The sequence below is a fragment of the Artibeus jamaicensis genome, unplaced genomic scaffold (genome assembly GCF_021234435.1).
Source record: "Artibeus jamaicensis isolate MK-2021 breed Jamaican fruit bat unplaced genomic scaffold, CSHL_Jam_final scaffold_461, whole genome shotgun sequence".
NCBI lineage: Eukaryota > Metazoa > Chordata > Mammalia > Chiroptera > Phyllostomidae > Artibeus > Artibeus jamaicensis.
Genome location: NW_026522045.1, coordinates 11,250,156 through 11,275,282, shown reverse-complemented (window position 1 = coordinate 11,275,282; position 25,127 = coordinate 11,250,156). Strand labels below are relative to the sequence as shown.

The 25,127-nt window shown below is 38.5% G+C and overlaps 1 protein-coding gene and 1 non-coding gene across 7 annotated transcripts in view; one reads left to right on the top strand and one right to left on the bottom strand.

Annotated features, from left to right (window-relative positions):
* The window catches only part of TMEM164 (transmembrane protein 164), a 209,814-nt gene that overhangs the window by 85,669 nt on the left and 99,018 nt on the right, over nt 1-25,127 (bottom strand). The window lies entirely within an intron of this gene.
* LOC119057193 (U6 spliceosomal RNA) lies at nt 23,436-23,540 on the top strand. Its single transcript, XR_005084033.2, has one exon. It is a non-coding gene; the product is annotated as a U6 spliceosomal RNA (small nuclear RNA).

Sequence of the window (25,127 nt, the reverse complement as noted above, 5' to 3'; positions counted from 1 at the left end):
TTTAATTTCATAAATGCTGGGTAACCGATGGTTTATTGTGCTGTTTCTCTATAGATCTGCCAGGATTTTCACCCATGAGTACAGGAGCTAGCATCAGCTCCATCTTACTCCGTTCCATCGCCATCTTTCCAGCATAGATGGCATTATCTAAACAACAAAACTATAGTGATGGATAGCTAAATAGTGATTGCCAACATTTAGGGATATGGGAGGGTGTCACTCTGAAGTGACAACATGAAGAAGTTTTACAAGTAATGGAACTATTCTATACCCTGATTTTGATGGTAGTTCCGCTAAACTGCTCCGGGGTGATATCCACAGTTGCCCAAGATACTCTGGAGCCATTTACATGCAGCTTGTGGAGGCCTGGGTGAAAAATAAAACACTGTCCTCCAAAAATTAGGGATCTGTGCTCTGATTGCTACTTCTGATCACAGCACAGTTACTGGCAGAGAAGCAGGCAGCCATTGTTTTACACACACACACACACACACACCAACTGTTAAATGCCCCTCCCTATCAAGTTAATGTGACTTCTAGGGGATGTAAAGGAAAACCCCATTTCTCCTATTCATTGTTCTCTTTTTTTCCTTTTAGGAGCAAGAAATTGAAGACTAGTTTATTCAAAAGCACCTGCACATATTGGAGAAATTATAAAATCACTGTCCAAGCTGAGGTGAAGTAGCAGGTTTGCAAAAGACCCGAGGAGACCTTAAATTTACATCTCAAACTGATCCTCAGCTTGGAGACAAGCTGCAATAATAAAAAATGGGAAAAAATCAGACTTCCAGAATTAGCATATAATTAGATTCAATGTTCCAGTTATCAAAAATGACAACAAAAATCACAAGGCACACAAGAACTAGGAATGTATGTCTCGCCGAACAGGAAAAAATATATATACAAATAAGAATTTTCCCAAAGAATGACAAGATAGCAGACCTACCAAATAAACATTTTAAAGCATCTGACTGAGAGATGCTCAAAGAACTAAAAGAAAACATGGGCAAAATAAGAAACTGAGGAGACTTCCAGCCAAGATGGAGGTATAGGTAGACACACTGTGCCTCCTCACACAACCAAAGAAGGACAACAACAAATTTCAAAACAAAAACAACCAGAACTGACAGAAAAAAATGAACTGTATGGAAGTCTGACAACCGAGGAGTTAAAGAAGAAACATTCATCCGGACCAGCAGGAGGGGTGGAGATGGGCAGCTGGGCAGAGAGAACTCATGGCAAGGTGGTGGCTGGCAGACAGGGCAGTCCCACCATCATTTGCAGATAAACTGGAAGGAAAAACTGAGGAACCACACAAACTGCACAATCCAGGGTTCCAGCACAGGGAAATAAAGACCCAAACCCTTTGCCTGAAAACACCTGTGGGGGTTGAAGGGGAAGTGGGAGAAACTCCCAGCTTCACAGGAGACTTCATTGGAAAAACCCACAGGGTCCTAGAACATACACAAACCAACCCATCTGGGAATCATCACCAGAAGGGACCAATTTGATTGTGAGTAGCAGGGGAAGTGACTAAAAACTGGCAGAGTTGAACAAGCAGCACCATTCCCTCTCAGATCCCTCCTCACCCTACAGCATCAGAATGCAACAACCTGGGTTGCCCCACCCTGGTGAACACCTAAGGCTCCACTCCTTACTACATCACAGGCATGCCAAGACAAAAAAAAATGGCCCAAAGAACAGATCAAAGCTCCAGAAAAAATACAACTAAGTGACGAACAGATAGCCAACTTATCATATGCACAGTTCAAAACACTGATAATCATGATGTTCACAGACCTGGTTGAATATGATTGCAAATTAGAGGAAAAAATGAAGGCTATGCTAAGCAAAATATAGGAAAATATATACAGGGAACCAACAGTGACAGGAAGAAAACCAGAACTCAAATCAATGATGTGGACCAGAAGGAAGAAAGAAACATTGAATGAGAACAGAATGAAGAAACAAGAATTCAAAACAATGAGGAGAGACTTAGGAACCTCCGGGACATCTTTAAACATTCCAACATCTGAATCATAGGGGTGCTAGAAGAAGAAGAGGAAGAGTAAGAAATGGAAAACATATTTAAAAAAAATAATGAAGGAGAACTTCTCCAACCTGGCAAAGGAGATGGACTTCTAGGAAGTCCAGAAGCTCAGAGAGTCCCAAAGAAGTTGGACCCAAGGAGGAACACACCAAGGCACATCATAATTACATCACCCAAGATTAAAGAGAAAGAAAGAATCTTAAAAACAGCAAGAAAAAAGGAAACAGGTACCTACAAAGGAGTTCCCATAAGACTATCACCTGATTTCTTAAAAGCAAACTTGCAGGCAAGAAGAGGCTGAAAAGAATTCAAAATTATGAAAGGCAAGGACCTACATCCAAAAGGACTCTATTCAGCAGCAAAGCTATCATTTAGAATGGAAAACCAGATAAAGTGCTTCCCAGATAACGTCAAGTTAAATGACTTCATCATTACCAAGCCCTTATTATATGAAATGTCAAAGGGACTTATCTAAGAAAAAGAAGATAAAAAATATGAACAGTAAAATGACAAAAAACTCACAGCTATTAACAACCGAACCTAACACAAAAACTAAAACTAAGCAAGGAACTAGAACAGGAACAATCATAGAAATGGAGATCATATGGGGGGTTACCAGCTGAAGGGTGGGAGGGGAGAGAGAGAAGGTACAGGGAATAAGTAGCATAAATGGTAGGTATAAAATAAACAGGGGGAGGTTAAGAATAGTATTGGAAATGTAGCAGCCAAAGAACTTATAAGTATGACCCATGGACATGACCTAAAGCTGGGGGGGGCAGATGCAGGTGGGAGGGGGTGTGGGGGGGCAGAAGGGAATTAAAAGGGGGGGAATAGGACAACTGTAATAGCATAATCAATAAAGTATATATTTTTAAAATGATGTATGAAGAAAATGGAAATGTCAGTGAAGAGATGGAAAACCGAAAAAGAAACCAAACAGCAAACTCTAGATCTAATAAGTACAACAGAAATAAAAATTATTTTTTATTTTTAATATATTTTATTAATTATGCTATTAGAGTTGTCCCATTTGTTCTCCCTTTTATTCCCCTCTGCCCAGATCCCCCTCCCTTGAGCAGCCTCCCCCTTAGTTCATGTCCATGGGTCATACATTTAAGTTCTCTGGCTTCTCCATTTCCTATACTATTCTTAACCTCCCCCTGTCTACTTTGTGCCTAGCAATTATGCTTCTTATTCCCTGTCCCTTTTCCCCCATTTCCCTCTCCCCACTGATAGCTCTCCATTTCTGTGATTCTCTTCCTGTTCTAGTTGTTTCCTTTTGTTTTTAGGTTCCGTTGTTGAAAGTTATGAGTTTGACATCATTTTACTGTTCATAGTTTTGATCATCTTCTTTTTCTTAGGTAAGTTCCTTTCACACTTCATATAATAATGGCTTGGTGATGATGGACTCCTTTAACTTGACCTGATCTGAGAAGCACTTTCTCTGCCCTTCCATTCTAAATGAAAGCTTTGCTGGATAGAGGAATCTTTACCTTTAATGACTTGGAATACTGCTTTCCAGTCCCTTCTTGCCTGCAAGGTGACTTTTGAGAAATCAGCTGACAGTCTTATGGTAATTCCCTTGTAGGTAACTGTCTCCTTTTCCTTTGCTGTTTTTAAGATTCTCTCCTTATTTTTAATCTTGGGTAATGTAATTATGATGTGCCACAGTGTGTGCTTCCTTGGGTCCAGCTTCCTGGACTTCCTGGAAGTCTATTTGCTTTTCCAGATTGAGAAAGTTCTCCATCATATTTTGTTCAAATAAGTTTTCAATTTCTTGCTCTTCTGGCATCCCTACCATTCGGGTGTTGAAATGTTTAAAGTTGACTTCGGCCAAGATGGAGGCATAGCTGGAGACGCTGTGCTTCCTTACACAACCAAGTTTAGAGACAACTAAATATTAGCAACAGAAAACACAGCCAGACCACAGAAAATTGAACTTTTCGGAGGTCTGATAACAACAAATTCTTCAGCCTGACCGGTACGAGGGGGAAATCAGCAGCTGGCAGAGCGGGGTAGCACAGGAAAACTCGGTCAGACGGACTCAGGCACATGGAATCCAGGCTCAGGGTTGGACCTGGTGGGCAACTCAGCAAGCAATCATGGGGAAACAGCCAGGGAGCAGGGCTGCGGGTTGACTGTGGTCACGCATTCCTATGTGGATAGGCAAGCAAGGGAGTGGGCGATTGAACGAGAGCCAGCAGCCGCAGCGGCAATCGGGCAGCGGAGGGAGCCGCCATTTCCCCGCCTCCACATACAGCGTCACAACCCAGCGACCTGGGAGTCCAAGGCTCCGCTCCTCAGACTAAACGGGCGCAAACAGACCAAAAATGGCTTAAGAAGATCTCAAAGCCCCAGAGCCTATAAATATAAGTGATGAAGAAATAGCAAAACTCTCAGACACACAGTTTAAAACACTGGTGATCAGGATCCTCACAGAACTGGTTGATTATAGCCACAAATTAGACAAACATATGAAGGCGAAACTAATTGAAATGAATGGAATTACACAAGAAACCAATAGCAATGAAAAGGAAACTGGGACTCAAATCAATGGAGTGGACCAGAAGAAAGCAAATAATGGCCAAACAGAAAAGAGTCAAGAAGCAAAAATTCAAAAAAATGAGGAGAGTCTTAGGAACCTCCAGGACATCTGTAAACGTTCCAACATCTGAATTATAGGGGTACCAGAAGGGGGAAAGGAACAGCCACCAGTGGAAAACTTATTTGAACAAATAATATAGGAGAATTTCCCCAATCTGGCAAAGGAAATAGACTTCCAGGAAATCCAGGAAGCTCACAGAGTCCCAAAGAAGGTGGACCCAAGAAGAAACACACCAAGGCACATCATAATTACATTAGCCAAGATTAAAATGAAGGAGAGAATCCTAGAAGCAGCAAGAGCTAAGGGGACAGTCACCTACAAAGGAGTCCCCATCAGACTGTCAGCTCATTTCTCAAAAGAGACCTTATAGGCAAGAAGGGGCTGGAAAGAGCTATTCCAAGTCATGAAATCCAAAGACCTACAACCAAGATTGCTCTATCCAGCAAAACTTTCATTTAGAATGGAAGGACAGATAAGGTGCTTCTCAGATAAGATCAAATTCAAGGAGTCCATCATCACCAAGCCCTTATTATAGGAAATGTTAAAGGGACTTATCTAAGAAAAAGAAGTTAAAGAAACATGAACAGTGAAAGGACAGCAAACTCACAGTTATTAACAACCACACCGAAAACAAAAGCAAACTAAAAGGACAGCTAGATCAGGAGTGGAAACATAGAAATGAAGATCTCAAGGAGGGTTAGCAACAGGGGAGTGGGAGTAGACGGGAGGAGAAGGTACAGAAAATAAGTAGCATAGACAGTAGATAGAAAATAGATGAGGGGGCAAGAATAGTATAGGAAATATAGAATCCAAAGAACTTGAGACACATGGTCATAAACTAAAGGGGGGGTAATGGTGGGGATGGGGGGTAGGGTGGAGGGGAATGAAGGGGGGGAATAGAACAACTGTAACAGCATAATCAATAAAAAATAAATTTAAAAAAATGTTTAAAGTTGTCCCAGGGTTCCTAAGCCTCTCCTCATTGTTTTGAATTCTTGTTTCTTGATTCTGTTCTGGTTGAATGTTTCTTTCTTTCTTCTGCTCCAAATTGTTGATTTGAGTCTCGGTTTCCTTCCTGCTATTGTTGGTTTCCTGTACATTTTCCTTTAGTTTACTTTGAATAGCTTTCATTTTTTTTCCATTTTGTGACCATACTCAACCACTTCTGTGAGCATCCTGATTATCAGTGTTTTGAACTGTGCATCTGATAGGGTGGCGATCTCTTCATCACTTAGTTCTATTTTTTGAGTTTTGATCTGTTCTTTCATTTGGGCCATATTTCTTTGTCTTGGAGCAGATGTTATGTTGTAAGTGGCAGAGCCTTAGGGTATTTGCCAGGGTGAAGCAACCCACATAGCTGTGTTGTGGTGCTGTATGTAGGGGAGGGATCAGAGAGGAAACAATGCCACTTGCTCAGCTCTTAACCAGCTTGCAATCACTCCCCCTACTACATATAAGCAAATTGGGTGCTTTCTGCTGCTGATTCCTGAGTGGGGGGGGGGCAGTTGTGCATATTCTAGGACCCTGTAGGTCTCTCCAACAAACTCTCCTATGAGGCTGAGAGTTTCTCCCACTACTAAAACCACCACATATTTTTACAGCCAGAGGTTTTGAGGCTTTATTTACCTGGCTGGAGCATGGGTTGCACAATCTCTCTCACTCCCCAGTTGTTCCTCCCAGTTTATCTGCATGCAAGAATAGGACCACTTGGTCTGCCAGCTTCCACCTTGTCTGCCCCAGTCCACCAGCAACTGCCATGTCTGCCTGGTCTACCAGCCTCCACCCTAACTGCAGGTCTCGGCCCCTCCTACCAGTCTGGATGAATGTTTCTTTTTTAACTCCTTGGTCGTTGGACTTCCATATAGTTCAATTTCCTGGCTGTTCTTATTATTTTTTTGTTTTTAAATTTGTTGCTGTCCTTCTTTTGGTTGTGCAAGGAGGACAGTATATCTACCTGCACCTCCATTGTGTCCAGAATTAATCCCAATTTTATTTTTAGAATGGCTATATATACAAATAAAACAGGGAGGAAATTATACCAACATATTTATAGAGAAATTATCAGTTATCCTTATTTTGTTATTTATTGTTTTCTGTAATGTACCATGTTTTCCTACAGTGATCATGGATTACTTTTATAATGAGAACAAAACATTTCTACATTTTCATTAGCTACTGTACAGCCACTATATATCTTGCCCAAACCTCATCTATTATGTTGTACTAATTTTTTTCTGGAATTGCTTTTGCCCAATATATAGCATAGTAGATTCCTCTCTTGGCTTCTGTGAGGACTGAGTGGGTTGACAAAGTAAGAGAGGCCAAAAAGTACCAGTCCACATTCCTCTACTCTGTACTGCTTCGAATGCTTGCTCAGATGGGAAAAGTTATCTAAATCTTCAACATTCCTTTTACCAAGAAATTATATACATACAAACACATGTTTAGAACAGAGCAGCCCAAGAGGAAGCAAAAAGCAGGCCCTGTTCCAGGAACCTTCAGTGAGACTTCCAGGAGAGGATTTGGGAGATGAAAATATTAAATCAGAAAATGTGGGCCAAGACTGTGTAGAAGCCAAGTTCCCTAAGAGAAAACTAAATTGAACATATACACATGGGAATAAAACAGGTCCCTGTCTATGTATCAGGGGAAGAGACCTTTGAACAACCTGAAAGCTTCTTCCCTCTTCTAAGCATAAAAAAAGAATATGTATGGATTCCAGGCAACAACTTGACAGGTTATTCCTGGCTGAGCAGCATTTTGCATGAGAAAGGAAATTAGTCTTGAATTGCTGCTTACTCACTATGTCCCTTGCCAAAACGAGAGTCTTAATAAAGCCTCTCAGGTCAGAAGCAGTCTCCCAAACACCTTTATCAGTAATGACTCCAAAACTAAGTTAAAAAGCAGCTCCTTTTAAGTTTCCAGAGTGGTTGATCTGTCCAGCACTAGGAAAGACGGTGCTGAGATGGTAAAACCATTTTGAGATATTTATGACACAACTGGTTCAGCCTCAGCCTATTTCATGAACTCAGAATGGTCCTAGAAAAATGAGTCTCCCTTGGGAAAGTTCTGCTCTTTAAAAATTTGACAGTTCAACATCACTAGCTATCACAGAGATGCAAATTAAAACTACAATGAGATGCCACTTTACACCAGTCAGAATGGCTATCATAAACAAAGCTACAAACAACAAATGTTAGGTTGTGGAGAAAAGGGACCCTAGTTCACTGTTGGTGGGATTGCAGACTGGTACAACCATTATGGAAAATAGTATGGAATTTACTCAGAAAACTAAAAATGGAAGTGCCTTTGGACCCGGCAATTCCACTGCTGGGATTATACCTGAAGAACCCTGAAACACCAATTCAAAAGAACCTATGCACCCCAATGTTCATAGCAGCACAATTTACAATACCCAAGTGGTGGAAATAGCCTAAGTACCCATCAGTAATTGAGTGGATAAAAAAACTGTGGTACATTTACACAATGGAATTCTATGCAGCAGAAAGAACGAAGGAGCTCCTACCCTTTGGGACAACATGATAGAACTGGAGAGCATTATGCTAAGTGAAATAAGCCAGGAAGTGAAAGACAAATACTATACGATCTCATCTATAAATTGAACCTAATCAATGAAACACACAAACAAGCAAAATAGAACCACAGATGTGGAAATAAAGGACAAACTGACAGAGACCAGAGGGGAAGGGTGGAGAGGGTAACAGGGGAAAGGAGGGTAACAGGGGAAAGAATGGGAACATATACAAATAACTTATGGAGATGGACAATGAAAAGGGGCATGGGGGATGGATGGGGCAGGGAAGAACAATGGTGGGGAGGGGGCACAACTGTAACTGAACAACAACAAAAATGTGAAAAAATAAAAATAAAAGACTGACAATTATAATAAATAGGATCTAGAAAGAGAAGGTCACAGGGCTACCGAACTCTTGTAATATCATGTGGCTCAGGGGCTTACATCTTATCAATCTTGCAATGCCAAGATCACATGTCAGGTTGTCGTAATTCCCCTTCCCAACCCCCACCACTGCTTCCTGCCTGTACCTTGGCTCACACCAGCCTACAGTCCTTTCTCCATCTAGCAATGCACACTCCCTGCTGTCTTCAACACAGTTGTAATTTCATCTCATGTCTTTCAAAAGCCTCTTCAGACTGAGCCAATAGATAATCATGACCAAATAATCCAACTTGCATCACAGATGTGCTCCTCTCCATGTGTACATAAAAATGGTCAAATGTAAGGGTCTCAGTGTTCTTGGGGAGGGCACCATAGACTTCCCTGAGACAGAGGATGTTCACTCCCTCTCTGCTATGTACTTTTCTTAACAATGTGAGGTGGGGAAACAGTCCTTTGCCATTCAAACTATACATGTCAGTGACCTATTTCATGAGTCCCCCTCACCCTGGCAGCACACACTTGGACAACCAGGAACATTAAGCAGTGGGTGTTCACTAGACAGATAAACTGTCTGATCATAATATAAAGCTGGGGAAATCATAATACCCATTCCAATTTCCTTCATCTACTCCAAAATATCCCAGCTCAGAAAGGGAGAGTTCCAAAAGGCTAGCTTCTCCAAAAGACTCTCAGCCCTTTGTGAAACAAGAATTTTACCCTCTTCTAAAATAGCAGCCACAATGCCAAAAAGAAAGCTGAAAACTAAGAGGTTTACTGTACACAGAGCCCTTTGTGGTGGTAGGATTCATAGTAACTGGGAAGGGTGAGTGAGTATATGCTACCATGATGACAACACCCAACTTCAGCCTAATAACCAGCCCAGTGAGAGACGTAGGAACTCCAAACAATGCCTACTGCCCAAAGTTACTCCCAGACAGAGCAGACAAACCTGCAATTCACATGAATGGTGGTGTCTTCAGCCCTAGCCTCACTTATGGGCTGTAACAGAGATCTCAGCTTTCCTCCAGCTTTATCATTTGATGGGGAATGTAATATAAATGGACCCTGGTATGCTAATGGTACTCCATGAACAGCATTAAACACACCAGAGGCCCATTCCCTCAGCATAAGGGATTTGGACTTTAGGCTCTTTCAAGATCTTGGTTAAGCTGAGGGTTACAAAGGCTAGAGCTGGAAATTAGGAGAATCCTCTCCATCCCACTGAGAGAAGCACTTGGGGTCCAGAAAGCAGCATTGTTTCCAAATGTGAAGTCCCCAGATCTTCATTTGACAAGGAGTCCTGATGGCACAAGAATCTTGACAAGGAGGTGCAAAAACAGCTGACTCATACTAGCAGCTGCTCTTTTTCATTCAGTGTCTCTGTTGTGGTTACTAACTAAAAAGCTAGGATTTTCAAGCCTTGACAAGACATCATATCATCTACAGGAAGTGTCACTAGTCACCAAGAAGAAAGGGCTGTCTGGCTTTTAATTTATATTTGATATGAACACTTCTGACAGATGCAGAGGTTTCCCCAGCCTGGGGAGTAGAAAATCCCTGCTCTGATCCTCATGCAAAAAAGTGTGACTGTGAACTCAGAGTATCTCTATCCCTAAAAACCATGTCACCAAGATGAGCTGCAGCTTTCTAGAATCACCCCACCACACTCCCACTAAGGTATTCCTTTTAAATACTCGAGAAATCTCTTCCACTACCTTTGAAATTATTAACAAAGTCACTGTATTGTATTTATGTAATCTCCTCCCTCCTCCTTCCTTCCTCACCTCTCCCCCCATTCTCTTTTGGCTAGATTTAATTCTCTAAACTCAGGGTCAGCCCTGCCTGGTGTAGCTCAGTGGATTGAGCACAGGCCTGCAAACCAAACCACCATGGTTCGATTCCCAGTCAGGGCACATGCCTGGGTTGCAGGCCAGTTCCCAGCAGAGGACACATACACTGATATTTCTTTCCCTCTTTCTTTCCCTTCCCCTCTAAAGATAAATAAATAAAACCTTAAAAAATAAAAAATAAACTCAGGATAAGCAAAATATAGTTTTTCTGTTATATATTTTTGGGGGGTACTGATAAAATATATATAACATAAATTTTATTATCTTAACAATTTTTACATATTAGTATAGTGGCATTAGGCACATTCATATTTTTGTACAACAATCACCATCATCCAGCTCCAGAACTTTTTCATCTGGTCCTCCTGTTTTTACAAATAAAGTTTTTATTAGAACACAGCCAAACTCATTCTTTTATGTATTATTCATGCTGCTTTCAGGTTACAACAACAGTTACTTAGTTAAAACAGAGGTCATATGACCCACAAATTCCAAAATATTTACTCTCTGGTCCGATCTCTACTGTAAACAAAAATATACACTAGACTTCCGGTTTAAAACAACACTTAGCTAACAGCCACTAACACAGCCAACTTTCCACTAAAATACCTAGAAGATATAGGAAGAGATAAAACTCCCCAAATCACTGAAAACTTAGATTGACAGTCATCTTATCATGAGAATCTGGAAGAAATCTCCATTAACAACAAGGCTAATGCCAAAATTAGAAAAAAGGAATGTGTAGTCCATTCATGCAGGGATAATTTGAAACAAGATAGAAAGACACTGAGTTTTTCAACCACTGTCAGGCTCATAGCTCAGAAATCAAGAGCTCATCATCTAGTAACTAGCAAACTGGTCAGCTGGATCTCTACTACAGGGCTACTACTTTGGTTGCAAAGGAAGTCAGGAATTCTCCAAACTGGTTTCCATCCATTTGGAGACTCCTACTCCCACAAATCAGAAGGAATGATGTGATGGCATTCATGTTGTCATATTGTATCCTGGTAGTGGGAGATCTCACAAGCAAAACTTAGGTAGCAATTCATGTAGGACAGGGGTGTCAAACTCATTTTCGCCAGCAGCCACATCAGCCTTGTGGTTGCCTTCAAAGGCTTTTAAAATCTTTTAGAAAAACAAATATTTTTTAAAGATAAAACCTTTTAAAATGAAAAGGAAAAACATCAAACTGGGGTAAAAAGAGACCTCAGCAAAGCAAGGAGGAATTACAAAGAAATTAATAATATAGCAGCAGAATTAAAATTCACATTGGAGATGACAGAGCAAAATCAATGAAATTTATAGCATGGAAACCAAATCTAAATCTCCCCCAAGCATGCAGAAAAAAGGAAAGCTGATCTTAGAAATCTCTGTTGGATATCTAAAACATTAGATAAATTCAGCAACCATTCCTGATTTTTTTTAATGTGTGGAATTTAAGAATTTCTTAACATTATAGAGGCCATCTAATGTAAACCAACAACCAACATCAGAGTCAACAGTGAAACACTAGAAACATTTCAATGAAAATGAGAATTAAGGCAAGAATTCCTTCCAGTGCCACTATTATTTAGCATTGTTCTGGAAGTTCTAGCCAAGATAATCAGGTTTGAAACAAGGGTGGGGGGAGCTTTGCTCTTTAAAATGAGATAAAATTATCACATGGGAATTGATACTATAAATTTCCAATATAATCCAAGTAAAGAAAGTGAAAAACTGTTAGAAGTGTTAAACACTGTGGCCAAATATTAAATAAACATATAAAATTAAAATCTTTCCTATATACTAGTAATAATTAGGTTGAAAATATACTAAATAGATGGCATCATAAATTATAAACTGTCCAGGAATGACTTTGATGAGAAATATGTAGAACACACTCACACACGCATACCCCTAAAGAACATAAAAGAAAACTTGAATAAATTAACAAATATATTATGCCATGCCTTGCCTGAGTAGCTCAGTTGGTTAGAGTATCAGCCCAATACACCAAGATTGTGGGTTCAATCTCTCATCAGGGTACATGTAAGAATCAACAAATGAATACATAATATAATAAGTGGAACAACAAATAGATGTTTCTCTCTTGTCATCTCTCCCTCCTCCCTCCTTCCTTTCCTTTCTTTCTTTCTAAAAAAAAATCAATCAATAATTTTTTTTAATTAAAAGACTGTGTCTTTTTTGGGAATGGAGAAACTCACTATTGTAATGATGCTAATGAAATTTTAGGTTTAATCAATTCTGATCAAAACTAATAGGATTTTGGGCAGAGAATATGACAAAAACATTCTAAATTCATTTGAAAGGAAAAAAATATCCAGACTGGCTAAGAAAAAAAAAAGTGTGGGTCAAGTAATAAGCTGGGGAGAATGTCAGAGAGAAAGCTGGCCTGCTAGTTGTTGCAAAAATGAGAGCATGCAACTGCTGAAGAACCCAACAGAGATATCAATGTACTAGCACAACAAACCCCTCCCCACAATAAATCCTAGTACATATAAGAATTTGTATGATAAAAAGGTAACACAATATACATAGGGAAATAGTTATTCAACAAACAGTGCTCAAATAAATGAAAATTTGGGGAAATATGATATATCACACCCTCATACTATTCATAAAATGAATTTTAGTGAATAGCTGACAGCTACATATTTTTTAAATGATTTAAAAAACTAGATCATCAATCTGATCTTAGAGTGGGAAAAGTCTTAAAAGTCTTCAAGCATAAAAGCACTGAAAGAAGTTAGCATAATATGAAGGCAGTTTAGAAACCAACCAATAAAACATAAAATATACATTGAAAGCATTGTCAACAAGTTCAAAGGCCTTCTGGGGAAAACGTTTACTGCAAAGGTGATAAAGAAGTAATGCTCTTTACATATATATGGACACCGTGTGTAGGTCAACAAAAAGAGAAACACCCCTGTACAAAAACTAGGCTGAGAACATGAACTGCCAATTCACAAATGAAAATATATAATGAATGAAAGGATAGTACATATGTGTTTGGATTGTTTATAATAAAATGACTTGCTTTCTCCTCAAATATCCAGTTAATGTCAAATAAAATGTTTAAATGTGCAAACAAATTGAGTTCTTTTCTTCTATCTTTGTCCACCTTTAGTTAGAATGCAAGAAGAATGGATTTCCAATTGATACCAATCTTAAGGCATAAACATAATGTCTAAACCAGAAAGATTAAATAAATACAAATTAGATTATGCTTTCATCCATCAATAAAATGTTCCATGCATTAAACAACATCAATAATTTAAAAATAATAATAATATCTAATACATGCTCTAATCTATTATGATTAGGTCTAGTCCAATACAGACACTTTTAGCTAAAATTTTCAGGTTGATCAAAGATATAGGATCTCTACCTAGACTGCATTTCTACCATTTTTAATATGCTTCCATTTAATATGCTAAATATTATCCTAAATGCATGCCCAATATTTAAAGACATTGTATTAGGTAACTTTTTTCAAAGCTAATAGAAGGATTAGTGAGGACACAATGGTCTCTAAGGGTATGCCATATATTGCTGTGTATAATGACACCCACATTTTTGTGTTCATTATACATGGCAAAATATGGTCCTTTTTATTCAAACCTAAGTGAGGGAAATAATTCTGTGGCTTGGATATTCAAGGTACTGGTAGATAGGTTTTCAGTAAGGAACCACTCAAAACAGCCAAATGAATAAAAGAGGATGGCTCAGATTCAAAAAGACACAGAACAGCACTGCACTGTTTTAAAACAGAATAAAACAGCACTGTTTTATTCTGTTTTGTACAAACAGAATAAAACAAGCAATTCGGATACTATTATATGAGCATCTACAAAGAAAGAGCCAGGAACAGGAAGGATAAGAAGCCTTCAAGGTCAAGGCCAAGATGGAGGCATAGGAGGAAGCACTGTGCCTTCTCGCACAACCAAGTGTAAAAACAACAAAGTTTTAGCAACAAAAACGCAGCCAAACCACAGAAAATTGAACTACACGGAAGTCTGACAACAACGAACCCTTCAGCCAAACCGGTAAGAGGGGCAGAGCCAGCAGCAGAGCGGGGTCGGGCAGGAAAGATCCACCGGACCAACCCAGGCCAGTGACCCAGGTGCGCCTGCAGCCGTGGGCGGATGCCAGGTGTGGAAAAGAGGATGGAACCACTGAGGGCTGATCGCAGTGACACATTCGTGAGCAGATAAACCGGTGAAGGAGCTAGCAGTGAGATAGACTGCCCAGGCCCCAGTGGCAGGAAGTGGCAGAGGGGACCACCATTGTCCCTCTCTGATCCCACCCCCACATACAGCGTCACAAACCAATGACCTGGGTGGCCCCACCCTGGTGAACACCTAAGACTCCGATCCTCATATGTAATAGGCATGAACAGATCAAAACATGGCTCAAGAAGAACTAAGAGCCCCAAAGCCAATAAATCTAAGTGATGAAGAAATAGCCAAACTTTCAGATGCACAGTTCAAAACACTGGTGATCAGGATGCTCACAGAACTGGTTGATTTTAGTCACAAATTAGAGGAACATATGAAGGCTAAACTAATTGAAATGAAGGGAAATACACAGGAAACCAATAGTAATGGAAAGGAAACTGGGACTCAAATCAATGGAGTGGACCAGAAGAAAGCAAATAATGGCCAAACAGAAAAGAGTCAAGAAGCAAGAATTCAAAAAAAATGAGGAGAGGCTTAGGAACCTCCAGGACATCTTTAAACATTCCAACATCTGAATTATAGGGGTACCAGAAAGGGAAAAGAAAGAGCAACAAGTGGAAAACTTATTTGAACAAATAATATAGGAGAATTTCCCCAATCTGGCAAAGGAAATAGACTTCCAGGAAATCCAGGAAGCTCACAGAGTCCCAAAGAAGGTGGACCCAAGAAGGAACACACCAAGGCACATCATCATTACATTAGCCAAGATTAAAATGAAGGAGAGAATCCTAGAAGCAGCAAGAGCTAAGGGGACAGTCACCTACAAAGGAGTCCCCATCAGACTGTCAGCTCATTTCTCAAAAGAGACCTTACAGGCAAGAAGGGGCTGGAAAGAGGTATTCCAAGTCATGAAAACCAAAGACCTACAACCAAGATTGCTCTATCCAGCAAAGCTTTCATTTAGAATGGAAGGACACATAAAGTGCTTCTCAGATAAGATCAAATTCAAGGAGTTCATCATCACCAAGCCCTTATTATATGAAATGTTAAAGGGACTTATCTAAGAAAAAGAAGTTAAAAAAACACGAACAGTGAAAGGACAACAAACTCACAGTTATTAACAACCACACCTAAAACAAAAGCAAACTAAAAGGACAGCTAGATCAGCAGTGGAAACATAGAAATGAAGATCTCAAGGAGGGTTAGCAACAGGGGAGTGGGAGGAGGAGAAAGGGGGAGAAGGTACAGAAAATAAGTAGCATAAACAGTAGATAGAAAATAGATGGGGGGGCAAGAATAGTATGGGAAATATAGAATCTAAAGAACTTGAGACACATGGTCATAAACTAAAGGGGGGTAATGGTGGGGACGGGGGGGTAGGGTGGAGGGGAATGAAGGGGGGAATACAACAACTATAATGGCATAATCAATAAAAAAATAAATTAAAAAAAGAAGAAATATGCAGAAAGATAGAGGACCACCAGTCCAGAAGGAAAAAATGGCAGTAAGTACCTATCAATAATAACCTTACATGTAAACGGATTAAATACTCCAATAGAAAAATATAGGTAACTGAATGGATAAGAAAACATGACCTGCAATGCTTCTCTGCCTTTTGCCTAAAATCAAGTGTAGTATCTGTTCTTATCAGAAAACGGGACTTACATATATACTGTCTACAAGAGACCCACCTCAGGTCAAAAGATCTACATAGGCTGAAAGCAAAAAGATGGAAAAAATATCCCAAGCAAATGAGCATCCCCCCTCCAAAAAAAAGCTGGGATAGCAATATTTATATTAGACAAAATAGACTTCGAAACAAAGGCCATAACAAGAAACTAGCAAGGTCACTACATAATACTTAAGGGAGTAGTCCAACAAGAGTATGTAACTAATGTAAACATATACACTGCAAATATAAGATCACCTAAATATATAAAGAAAATATTGAAAGACTTTAAGAAAGAGACAGAAATAAATATAGGTATTGAAGGGGATTTTAACACCCCACTGTCAACAACGGATAGATCAGATAGATCTTTCAATAAAAAAATAAAAAATATTGCAGAAATGAACAACACCCTAGATCAAATGGACTTAATATTTACAGAAGATTTCACCCCAAAGAAGCAAAATACACATTCTTTCAAACACACACGGATCATTCCCAAAAAGAGACCACATAGTAGGACACAAAACAACACAACAAATTCAAGAAAATTGAAATCATATCGAGCATTTTCTTAGATCAAAATGGCTTGAAACTAGGAACCAAACTCAACAAAAAACTCAAAAATATTCAAACACATGGAGACTGAATAATAAGTTATTGAATAATGAATGGGTTAACAGTGAGATCAAGAAAGAAATCAAAAAGTATCAGGAAACAAATTAAAAATGAACACAAAACAACCCAAAACCTATGGAACACAGTAAAGGCAGTGGTGAGAGGGAAGTTCATAGCAATAAAGGCCTACCTAAATAGATACAGACATCTCAAATAAACAGCCTAACCCTACATCTACAAGAAGCAGAGGTACAAAAACAAACAAAACCCAGAGCAAGCAGAGGGAAGGAAACAATCAAGATCAGAGCAGAATTAAATGACACAGAGACTAAAGCAAAATTGAAAGGATTAGTGAATCCAGGATCTGGTTCTTTGCAAAGATAAACAAAATCGACAAACCCTTAACCAGACTCATCAAGGAAAAAAGAAAGATGACCCGAATAAATAAAATAAAAAATGAAAGGGGAGAAGTAACAACTGGTACCACAGAAATACCAGAGACGTTGAAATTAAGAACAAACTAACAATAGCCAGAGAGAAGAGGGGAGGGGACAGTGGGGAGAAGGGTTTTCAGGAACTACTGTAAATGACACACAGACAAAATCAAGGGGGAGGGTGGAAGCAAGGGAGGTAGGTGGGTTTGGCTGGGATGAGGGGAAGTGGTGGGAAGAAAATGCAGACAACTGTAATTGAACAGCAATAAAGTAATTAATTAATTAATTAATTAAAAACACACAAAAAAAGGAAATACAAAGGATTGTAAGAAATTACTATGAACATCTATGTGCCAAGATATTGCACAACCTGGGTAAACATGTGAATTTCTAGACATACAGTCTTTCAAAACTGAATCAGGAAGAAGCAGAAAACCTGAATAGATTAATGAAAACCAGCAAAATTGAAGCAGTAAACAAAAAACCACCATCAAACAAAAGCCCTGGACCAGATGGCTTCACAGGAGAATTTTACCAAACATTCAAAGAAGAACTAACACCTATCCTTCTCAAACTATTCCAAAAAAATTCAAGAGGAGGGAAGACTCCCGAACTCTTTTTATGAAGCCAGTATTATCCTAACTCCAAAACCAGATAAAGGCATAACAAAGAAAGAAAATTACAGGCCAATATCCTAATGAACATAGATGTGAAAATCCTCAACAAAATACTATCAAACTGGATGCAATAATACATTAAAAAGATCATACACCATGATCAAGTGGGATTCATCCCAGGGATGCAAGGCTGGTGTAGTGTTCCCAAATCAATAAATGTGATTCATCACATAAACAAAATGAAAGACAAAAATCAAATGATGATATCAATACATGCAGAAAAACCATTTGATAAAATCCAGCACTGATATAAGATGAAAACAATCATAGTGGAAATAGAGGGAACATACCTCAACATAATTACAACCATATACAAAAAAGGTATGTCAACATCATACTCAATGGGCAAAAATTAAAAGCATTTCCTTTAAGATCAGAAGCAAGACAAGGGTATTTACTTTTACCACTCTTATTCAACATAGTATGGAAGGTCCTAGACACAGCAATCAAATCAGAAGAAGAAATGAAAGGCATCCAAAATGGAAAGGAGGAAGTAAAACTGTCATTATTTGCAGATGACATGATAATGTACACAGAAAACCCTATATGCTGCACCAAAAAAGCTAGTCAACCCAATAAGTGAATTTGGCAATGCAGTAGTATAGAAAGTCAATATTCAGAAATTGATGGCATTTTTGTACACCAACAATAAACTATCAGAAAGAGAAACTAAGAAAAAAATCCATTTTATTATAAAAAATAATAAAATACCTAGGTATTACTTTAACCAATGTGGTAAAAGACCTATACTTGGAAAACTATAGGACACTGAAGAAAGAAATTGAGTAAAATACAAATAATTGGAGCATATACCCTGTTCATATATTGGAAGAACTAGGATCATTACAATGTCCATACTACCCAAAGCAATCTATAAATTCAATGCAATCACTATTAAAGTACCAATAGCATATTTTACAGATCTAGAACAAATACTTGAAAAATTTATATGGAACCAAAAAGGACCCCGAATAGCCTCAGCAATCTTGAGAAAGAATAAAGTTGGAGGGATCATAATACTTGATATCAAACTATACTACAAGGCTAGTGTAATCAAAGCAGACTGGTACTGACATAATAACAGACACATAGGTCAATGGAGCAGAATAGAGAGTTCAGAATGAACCCATGTCTCCATGGTCAATTAATATTTCTAAAAAGTGGCACAAGCATAAAATGGAGTAAAAATAGCCTATTCAATAGATGGTGATGGGAGAACTGGACTGGTATATGCAAAAAATGAAACTAGACCACCAACTTACACCATACATCAGAATTAACTCAAAATAGATAGAAGACTTAAACATAAGTCATAATACCATTAAAGTCGTAGTGGAAAACATAGGCAGTAGAATATCACATATCTCAGGCAGCAATATATTTGCTGATATATATCCTAGGGCAAGAAAAATAAAGGAAAAAATAAATGGGACTACATCAAATTTAAAAGCTTCTGCATGGCTAAAGAAACCATCATCAAAATGAAAAGGGAACCAATTGTATGGGAAAACGTATTTGTCAATGACACCTCAGAGTAGGGTTTGATGTCCAAAATATATAATATGAGTCAACACCAGGAAGACAAACCATCCAATTAAAAAATGAGCTAAGGCCCTGAATAGACACTCCTCCAAGAAGGACATACAGAGGGCCCATAAACCTTTGAAAATAAGCTTAACATCACTAGCCATCAGATAAATGCAAATTAAAACCACAATGAGATATCACCTCACACCTGCCAGAATAACTATCATTAATAAATCAACAAATAAGAAGTACTGGCGAGAAAGTGAAGAAAAGGGAACCCTAGTGCACTGTTGGTGGAAAGGCAGACTGGTGCAGCCATTGTGGAAAACGGTATGGAATTTTCTCAAAAAATTAAAAATGGAACTTCCTTTTCATCCAGCAATTCCGCTGATGGGATTATACCCTAAAAATCTGGAAACACCAATTCAAAAGAAACTATGCATCCCTGTGTTCATAGCAGTTCTATATACAGTAGCAAAGTGTCATAATCATCGTAACTGCCCATCAGTAAATGAGTGGTTCAAAAAACTGTGGTACATTTGCACAATAGAATACAATGCAGCCGAAAGAAGGAAGGAACTCCTACCTTTTGCAACAGCACAGATGAAACTGGAGAGTATTATGCTAAGTGAAATAAGCATAAGCTAAGTATTACACTAGGTGAAAAACAAGTACCATACAATCTCACTTATAAGAGGAATTTAATGAACAAAATAAACTAAGGAGCAAAAAAGAACCAAAGGCCTGGAAAGAGGGAACAGACTGACAGCTGCCAGAGGAAAGGGGGTGGGAGGAAATCGTGGAAAAAAGGGGAAGGGAGTAGTCAAAGAATATGTATGAATGACCATGGACATGGACAACACTGTGGGGATGGATTGTGGGGGGAGGGATGGACAGAGGAAGGCAAAAGGGGAAAAACTGGGACAATTATAATAGAATAAACAAGAATAAATAAAAAGAAAACAAAAAATGGAAAGAACAAAAATATTCCACTTATAATAAACAATGAAAAAAAGCCACTAATTCTTTAAGAAAACTATATCAAGAGAAGTATGCAGCATATATATATGTGTATATATGTGTGTGTGTTTATGTGTGTATATATGATGGATATAATTGAAAGGCAAGATCTAAACAGATAGGGAAATTATCATTTCTTAAGTAAGATGGCTATATCATTTTTAAAAATCAATGCTCATCGAACTGAAATATAAATATTAATGCAATATTAATTAGACTCCAAATGATGGTAAGGGTTGAATAAAAGTGATATGAAAATTTATATATAAAAATGCCAAGGAATAGCTAAGAGAAATATTTTATGTGAATGTAATAAACCAATATGTCTTCGGTACACAGTACACAAATAGATGAAACAGAGTAGAGAATTCATAAATCTATACTAGTATATAAAAACTTCATGAGGAGGATCCATGATGGCACCATGCTAGGTAGATATCACCCTGAAATCCTCCCAGAACAAAACCAGAATTACAACTAAAATATACAGCAAGCAACCTGAATAACAACTGCTCACTCTACCTTAAAAATCTGGGCAGATTACAGGGCCGAATGAGTTGTGTATCTCTGTGGCTTCTCCCGAACTTTACCACATCTCCCCCTCTCCTGACTCCTGAGAAGTGAGTTGGCACCATAGTAGGTAGATATCACCCTGAAATCCTCCCAGAACAAAACCAGAATTACAACTAAAATATAGAGCAAGCAACCTGAATAACAACTGAAGACTAGCTGAGAATGACCCCAGCCCCAAAACCATACTACTCAGTCACTGACATCCACTTGGTGTGTCCAAAACTCTATAGGCCAGGCTGTTAATTCAGCATGGCACAAACACCACAGGGTGGTGGGATAGGGAGCCCATAGGCTGGGGCTTTTGCATTCCCCCAGCCTGATGCCACAAGGAGGGGAGTGTTCCACCCCAGATGACATCTGCAGTGTGGGAGAGGGACTCAGAACAGGGATCCTGGTGGCTGTCCTTTCGGTTCACTCCCCAGAGCCACAGACCTCAGTTTCTCTTCCCTGCCCTGCCCTGCTAAGATCAGACTCCTGGAAGAATCTGGGACAGACTGAGTTGTGTGGCTTTAGGATGGGGGAAATGCCTAACTGGTGTAGACACTTCCCTTCAAATGGTCAAATTTTGTTGTTTGGACCTGATACACTCTGCTAGACTCACCTTAAAAAGTCCCTTGAGACCTCACCCCACCACAAAGGTATGCAAGCATCCAGCAGGTGGTAGCTAGACATGGTATGCCTGGGGACATTTGCTGAGTGGCCTCAGAACCAGCACTGGGACTAAGTCTCAAACTGTATAGATTTGGTGAACACCGATCACCCCTACCTGGTAACTCACTAAGAATCTACCTCATGAAACTTGAATATAACCAGAGGCAGATCTTGGCATTCCTTGGGATATTTGATGACCTACCCAAAGGCCTGGTGCTGGTAAAGCCAGCCATGATGCACAGTTTAATGATTCCTCAGCACACCCAGGCCCAAAGGAGAACAAAAAATGTGGATTGCTTTGTAGCCCCAACTAGGTTAGCCAGGATCAGTCACAGTAAGCATCTAACATAGGCCTGCAGCAGAGTCCCTCCTGAGAGGCCCCAGAAACAACACATACAGTGAGAAGCTTCAGACAGCATTAGAGCGGGATGCATATAGATTCACAAGCTGCATATCCAAAGAGAGATCCCAGCAGTCACCAGATGCTGCTGAGGCAAATTCTGTTCCTTGTGGTCAGTACCTGCACAGCAGCTTCTACACTGTGGTCATAGTTGTTCTTCACATTCAACCAGCCTGAGGGTAGACACCATGCATGAGTGGGCCAATAGCAATCAAGATGAAATTACAGCAGGAGGACCCACATAATGCCCACAAGGAACATTCCTGGAGCACCCGGCTCAGGTGATAAAGGAGACTGTACCCCTGGGTCCTACAGGACACCTATGACATAAAACCATGCTACCAAGACTGGGAGTCAGTCATAGTATATCTACCTAATACATGCAAACAAACATAATGAGGCAGCCAAATGAGAATACAAAGAAACAGGCCCTAAATGAAAGAACAGCAGAAAGCTCCAGAAAAAGAGCTACATGAAATGGACGTAAGCAATTTGTCAGATGCAGAGTTTAGAAAATGGTTATAAAAGATATCAAAGATCTTAGTGAGAATTACAACAACATGAAAAAGGACACATAAACTAGAAAAAAAGTCACAAATAAAGAATACAATATCAGAAATGAAGAATACACTAGAAGGAATAAATAGTAAGTTAAAAGAAGCAGAGGATTGAATCAGTGATTTGGAAGACAAGAAAACCAGAGTAGCCAAAACAAAACAAAATTTTAAATAATGAGAATAGTTTAAGGGACATTTGGGATAATATAAAGCATATAAACATCCACATCATAGGAGTAACTGAAGGAGAAGAGAGCAAGCAAGGAAATGTGAATCTATTTAAAGAAATAATGACTGAAAACTTCCCTACCATGCTGAAGGAAAAAGACAAACAGGTCCAGGAAGTGCAGAGAGTCCCAAACAACATGAACCCAATAAGACAAACCATAATGACAAAGCTTAAAGAGAAAGAGAGAATCTGAAAACCAGCAAGAGAATGACAGTTAACCTACAAGGGAGCTCCCATAAGACTGTCACCTGATTCCTCAAAAGAAACACCTGAGGCCAAAAAAAGACTAGCGAGAAATATTTACAGTGATGAAAAGCAAGGGCCAACAACCAAAACTACATTACCCAGCATGGCTATTGTTTAAAACTGGAGAAATACAGGGCTTTCCAGACAAGAAAAACCTAAAGGAGTTCTTTACTACCAAAACAGTATTAGCAGAAATGTTAAAGGATCTTCTTTACAAGAGGAAGAAGAAAAGGCTCACTTCAGCAGCACATATACTAAAATTGGAATGATACAGAGAAGATTAGCATGGCCCCTGCACAAGGATGAAAGGAAAATTTGTGAAGCATTCCATATTTTAAAACAAGGGAAAAAAAGAACACAGTTAAAATAATAAAATGACAATAATAATAATACATACCTATCAATATGCACTTTAAATATAAATGGTTTAAATGCTCCAATAAAAAGTCATAGGGTAGCTGAATGGATAAGAGACCCACCTCAGAACAAAAGATAAATGAAAGTAAATGGACTAAAAGTAAATGGAAATAAAAAAAAACCCTGGGGTAGCAATATTATATCTGAAAAAATTGATTTTAAATCAAAGGCTATACTAAGAGACAAAGAAGGACATTACACAGTGATAAATGGAACACTCCAACAAGAGGATGTAACTCTTGTAAACACTTATTCATCCAAAATAGAAGCACCTAAATATATAAAGAAAATCTCGATGGATATAAAGGGAGAAATCAACAGTAATACAGTCATAGTAGTAGATTGTAACACTGCATTGACTTCAATGGATAGATCTTCTAGACAGAAAATCAATACACAAACAAAAAAATGACACACTAGATAAGGTGGATTTAATTGACACGTTCAGAGAATTTAAACTCAAACAACAGAATATACATTCCTTTCAAATGCACCTGGAACATATTCTAGGATAGAACACATGTTAGGACACAAAACAAGTCTCAATAAATTAAGAAGTCTGAAGTAATATCAAGCATATTCATGGACCATGATGGTATTAAACAAGAAATCAAACAAAGAAAAAAAATGAAAATCACAGAAATACATGGAGGCTAAATAACCTGTTAGTAAACAATGAATGAGTTAACAATGAAATCAAGGAAAAAATAAAAAGATACCTTGAAACAAATGAAAATGAGGATAAACAACCCAAAATTAATGTGACACAGTGAAAGCATATATAAAAATGAAATTCATAGCATTATAGGCCTACCTCAAGGAACAAGAAAAATCTCAAATAAGCAATCTAATTTTACATTTAAAGAACCTAGAAAAGGCACAACAAAGGCCAACTGAGTAGGAAGAAATAATAATAAATGCCAGAGCAGAAATAAATAGAATAGACTCTAAGAAAAACAATATAAAAGATCAATGAAACCAAAGCTGGTTCTGTGAGAAGATAAGCAAGAAATAAAGGGGGAAAGCAACAACTAACACCACAGAAATACAAAGGATTGTGAGAAAAATAATATGAACAACTATATACCAACAATCTGGAGAGTCTGGACAAAATGATAAATTCCTAGAAACATACAATCTTCCAAAACTGAATCAGGAAGAATCAGAAAATTGGAATAGATCAATTAAAACTAATGAAATTGAAGTACTAATAAATAAATCTCCAAACAATCAAAAGTCCTATACCAGATGGCTTTATGAGTACATTTTATCAAACATTCAAAGAAGAACAACTTTCCTTCTCAAACTATTCCAAAAAATTCAAGAAAAGGGAAGGCTTCCAAGTTCATTCTATGAGTCCAGCATTATTACATTTCCAAAAGCAGATAAGGACACTACAAAAAAATAAAATTATAGTCCAATGTCCCTGATGAACACAAATGCTGAAGTCCTCAACAAAATATTAGCAAACCAATCCAGGAATACATTAAAAATATCATACACCATG